Here is a 6,000-nt window from a genome sequence, read left to right as displayed (position 1 = left end):
GTTTGAAGTATAAAATAGTGTTTCTGCTTTTACACCTGGACACTCACCCTGTATGAACTGGCTTACTCCCTCCCCATGCAACCACACCCTATTCATATATTCTAGATAATACTTCCGATGCCCAATTCACTCTGTGTTTGGAGACACTATTTGGAATCATGATTTTAGAGTTAAAAACGATTAAATAGGATTTGTGTCCCAACTTCCTCATTAACAGATAAAAACCCAAAGCTCCAACCTTAAAGTCAAGGTTATACAGCTAGTGAGTCTCTCCTAGTGTTCTCATTCTGACCTCAGCTCCAGGCCTCTGCCTCACTCATGCTCTTCCATATGCATTGGAGATTTCCAGCTCTTTTTACCATCCATCTGTCCTTCTAGTCTTGGTCTTTCCATTATATTTTCAACCAGGAGCATTTTATTCTATTTATAGGACTCAGTTTTCTCATGTGTTAAATGAGTGCATTGAATCAGATACCTACAATGCAGTCTACTTTAGAGATAGCATGATTCCATGACCATTATGAATTTAACTGCCTTATTCACAGGTATTGCTGTTTCACGTAACAGAAACCCAATCAAGGAAGCATAATTAACAAGGTAGATTTAATATAAGGAACATAGGGTTATCTCTCAGATCCCAAGGGCTTGACCAGGAACTGGGACTATTAATGGTCTCTCTAACAAGTTTGTAGTGATTTCTTCTGTGTCTCTGAGGAGTCCCTGCATTCTTTATGCCTGCTAGTTTCTGAAGGTTAGCCTTATTTTTCTTTCCCTTCAGGTAAGTTCTCACTGCTTCACCAGGGACAGCACATAGCTATTCACAGTGGTAGCCTTCCCACTCTGCTCAAATTCTACCAGAGCCTAACTAGCATCTCTGAATCCCAAGTCCAGGTCCTCCCAATAAAATCTGATTGGCTCAGCCTGGGTCAGACGCCTACCCAGCTCAATAAGCTGGAGCCACTATGGCAAGGCAGAATCCACTCCATCTTCAGAGAAGGGCAATTTGATCTAGTCAGCATCCCCAAAGGAATGCTATATATTCAGAGCTGCTAGAATCAGGGGCTACTTGATTATCAAGAAGATGACAATGATTCTGTGGCTGAATCAAGGATGCTGTAAGCAGATGGTCCAGTATGAATGTCTTATTCTCTCTGGGTTTGACCGCAACCTACATAGGTATTTTCCCTACTTTGCTCTCTCAGATTGTCTGTATCTAAAAGAGTCCATGTTCAGGCCATGAAAAAGGCCCAAGTGACAAAGAAAAGCAAATTCAAGTTAACAGTTAAGAATGAAAATCAAACACAGAGCCAGGAAATAAAGAAGCAACAAAAACCTCTCTGGGGAGAAGAGTAAACCCATAGCAACAACTAAAGGCATCCCACAAAAGGGAGTAGTCTCCAGACATGGAAGGAAGTGCAGCTCTGCCTTTGGGAGGGCCTTGGTTAAAAGGGATTAAGGTAAATATTTAGGATAAAAAAAGAATCAACTAGGACAAGACAGCCAGGAATTGACTGTGATTTCTCTTTGAACAGGAGCTGGTTTGTTATTATAATGAAACAAACCCCCTGCTGGTACCTTTTCCGTGACTTGTTTCCAATCCTACTGAGATTTCTACCCTTCAAAAGAAAGGATGTGAATTATTAGACTCTTGGCAGGGGGTACAGAAAAATCTATGTTGCTCTAGGTCCAAGCCAGCAGCGGTGGATTAAGGTGGGATTGAGTGGACTGGCAATCGTCAGCCCCACACTCAGAAGAGAACCTCCAGGTTCTGTCAGCATGCTCAGCAAGGCAGTTTTCCCCAGAGAATTCCACTTCATGGCTCCCATTTCTTCTTTATGTTTTTCTTTCACCTCCTTGAATTCCACTGGTGAGTTTTAACAACCTGCCACCAGGCATAGTTTTTTCAAATGTCATGTTTTTAAAAGGTGTTGAGGTGGGGAGATAGGTATCCTTTACTAGTTTTGAAGAAAACACAATGTTGGGGCATCTTCATTTTCTTTAGTTGTACATCGTGACCTGTTCAAAGGAATCTGTTTAAATCAGTTTGAATCAGGCTGTGGCAGAGAGCTTGTCTTATGGTGGTTTTACTTATTTCTTAAAACAGGAGGATAGCATGTTTCATATTCTGTTGCTTTACCCTAGAGATTTCCCAAATACTATTTTATGAATAAAGAGAACATGACAATCTTGAATTCTTTTATCTTTAAGTGGACATAATTTAGAAGCATCTTTTCTGTATTATCTATATGCATGTGTATATGTATGATATATAATTATGCTATTACTGTATTTATGCTTTATCAGAGTTTATATCAGTTCATGCTGTATTCAAGACAAAGGCAAATGACTTGAATAATTATCAAATTCATGGACCAGAGTTAAGTTAATATCCATACCCATGGATACTGAGCATAACCAAGCAGTTTCTCAAGTAAGCTTTTGGGGATTTTCTTCCTAACTTAGAAGCATTTATCTGACTTTTTTATACCACTACTAACCATTTGTAAATAAAAGCATGTTTTTGAACAGGTACTTTCAGCTATGAAAGGTACTAAAAAAGCAAAATGTATCATTCTTGAATAAACATTGCCCTTAAGACAAGTAGAAATAGAACTCTGGTTTTTCACTTGAGTGATCATACTTTTTCCATGAACTGACATTAACCATTTTCAGTGTTCACATGTCATAGCTGTTATGTGGAATATGAACCCATTTGCTGATCACCATATTTTATATATCCAAGAACTTCGGAACTCTTACCAAAGTGTAAATACTTCCCAAACTCTTGGGATTATTTTCTCTAACTTGATAAAAACAAAGCAAAGAAAACGTGCTCTAATGAAAGATACTTTGCTACCCCTCTTTCTGGATCATCAAAGACCATGTTTTTGAACAAGCACTACTGGAGTCTAACAAATGTCCATAAATCCTAATTCCAAATGTCTTCTTGATTAAATCTGATTGGTTCAGCTTGGTCAGATTTCTACCCAGCACAATCAGCTGGGTCTGGTATGGCAAGGTCAGAACCGCTCCATCTTCGGTGATCTCGTCTGAGTAAATCTCGTTTGGGATTAGATTTCCAGGGGCAGAATTTCTCCATATGGGATTGGTTTAGCTGTGAAACTTACTTCCCTCTAGCATTAAAAAGAAAAATAATAAATTTTACAGCAGTGGTGTTAAAATCAGCAGCTGAAATCATCACCAAATTAAAATGCTATGAAAATGAAGCAACCTTCCCCAGCACTGCAAGAGTTTCAGGTACATGTACACAGTAGGAGCTTTACAAAGTTATCAAGGAGATACTAGTAACACGTGGCTTTTATTTAAATATATCAAATTTTGGTAACTCCTAAAAATTCAGTACTTTATTAGTAAATAGACCAATTTCCTTTGGAATGATAATGTATGGAATTGCAAGTAATTTGGTAAAAAAACTAAATGCATGACTTACTATTTTATTTTTCCAGACAGTGGCCTAACTAGGGTCCCAAGGATGATAGTGAGGAAAATAGTGCTTTAGAGATAGAGCTCTATAACTAGTTTCATATCTGACAATTGAAAATTAAGTTAGGTCTTGGCTAGATTCCTTAAGTGATAGATTTTGTGGGGCCCCAACTTTGATCCACCAATGAAAAAGAAGAAAAAGCAAGAAAGTGGAATTATGAATTTTTGTTGTCCTTTTTTTTAAAAGTCTTTCCTCCCTCTTTTTATTTCTCCCCTCCCCTTAATCAAGCATAATGAATATAGAAGGAAAAAGAAGTTGTGATTACTTATTAATTGATTATATATATCTACTATCTACCTATCATGTCTTATGAAAGTTCTTAAGAATGGCTTTTATCTTTATGTGAAGCATGGTATCTAACTTCTATAGCTTTGTTTGTTTTTGTTTTATTTTAGTTTTCAGATGCTAAATGCCATGTATGTCAGGAAATGCCTTTGCCTCAGCCTGCAGAATCAGACTACTTTTCAATTTTCTAGATTTTTGCTGCTAACCAGAGGTAAACTTTGCCCTTTTTACACACCCCATATTAGTAGTCAGTAAAGCATCCTGAAGTTCAGTTAACAAAAATGATACTTCTCCAAATTGACAACATCAATAAAGGCCTCTGAAATTCTCTTAGTACTTAAAATGATGGGGATGTTCCAGACCCGTGTCATGCATGTTGTTTCCTTAAAGCAGTTTGATTTTGGTCTCAATCTTTGGCCAAGAATGGGGAAAGATACAAATTTATAAATCTACTTGGGGAGAAAAATTCCTGGTAACAAAAGAAATAAAATGGTAACCAATGATAAACAGCTCTAAAATAAACGATTATTCATTGCGTACAATATATGAAACTATACATTACATGGTAGTCCAACTAGTGTATTTAACTTTTTGTTTTTATATGTTACCATGAGAGTTAGAAAATGTTCTTAGGAATCTCATCAATTAATGATCAATAACAAAGTTCAATCTTCAATTACTGAGTTGTTAAATTAAAACTGCAATTAAGTCAGTGGTGAATTAGAATTCTATGTAGAAAAATAATCATTTTACATATAGCTTTTCAGAAAGTAATCCATTACTTCTGCTTTAAATAAACCAGATCTTTTGTATAATACTTGGACTCTGTTGTTTGGAAAGTTGCTGCAGAGCTAGAATTAAATTATTCTCTCTCACTCTTCTTTTTCTTTCTTTCTTTCTTTCTCTCACTCTCTTAGCTACCATGCATGGAGTGTTTACTATTTTTAAGACATTGCATTTTAGAGCTAATTTACTATCTAATTTAAATCTTAGAGTACCTCCTCGAGTAATTATTATCAACCTCATTTTTAAAATGAGAAAATCAATACATAAACAAGTCGGAGCTCATTCTTCTAGCATATGGAAAAACTGGAATCAAAATTCATGCTTGTCTGGCTCTAAAACTGAAATCTTAACTAGTGAGTAGCTTTTCTCAAGAGCGACAAAAGCAAATCCCTTGCATTTGCCTGCAGAAAAAAACAAAAAAAAAGTCCTAAAGGCTAAAGACTTATGCTATAAATTTATGTAGGGAGGAGAACCTACATTTCTTTTCTTTCCCTTAAAGGAGGTTTGGGGGCATGACATGAAACTGACAACCAGAGAAGAAGTAAATATTGATAATATCCTGGGTGGTTGAATGAGCTTCTAATTTTTTATTACTATTCAGGAAGTGTCACTCAAACTAGAATCCTTTATTGCAACGCTGCTGTGGATCACTGTCATAAATTTTCTGTTTGTACAATTTTCCCTCTCATATTGTCAAGTATCTTGTGGTTTTATTAGTGGCTTGCCAGTAATTAGATTCCAGGTACAGACTCACACTCATCTTTCCAGTCAGGAAATCAGAAAGACTATATCACTTGTCTTCTGCTATCCCAGTGAATTCAGTTTGGGATATACGATACGTTGCAGTAATTTCGTTTGTGGGTTACACAATACCCAGTGACAATGGACTCTGTTCTCCTGAAGTTCCCATGACCTCCTCTCACTTGGGGTTTTGCTCCACCTGAACATTCATATTTTTAAATGATAATCTCTCTCATATTTTGGGAACTATACAAATTAAAACCAGAAAGACAAAAAAGCCATATTAAGTGCAGCTATTTCATTTGGCTCCGCACTAGGCTCAAGTATCTCAAAATATTCCTTATATCATCATTGTAATTCCTGGAATCAAGAGAAGGGTTTAATTTTAAATAAAGTATGCTTCCCATGAACTAAACCCCCCAGAGACCACTTATTGTTTTCTTCTTGAAATCCACAAGTTAATGACATTTATTTCTTTTTATTTGTAGTCCTGCTGGCTGAGTGTACACTGTAAAGTGCAGTTCTTGGTGTCACATGCTTACTTTCTTCTTTACACCCAAATGAAACTTTCAAACTATATGAATTTGGTTCAGATAATTTTGAAAAATCTGCCAGTGAATCTGATACTGTCACATTTATGAACATCCTGTTCCCAGGGGCTGTCAAACACAAAGAGTAAAGGA

This window comes from Manis pentadactyla, chromosome 4 (assembly GCF_030020395.1).
Source record: "Manis pentadactyla isolate mManPen7 chromosome 4, mManPen7.hap1, whole genome shotgun sequence".
In the NCBI taxonomy this organism is placed as follows: Eukaryota; Metazoa; Chordata; class Mammalia; order Pholidota; family Manidae; genus Manis; species Manis pentadactyla.
Note: the sequence above shows the minus strand (reverse complement) of the source record.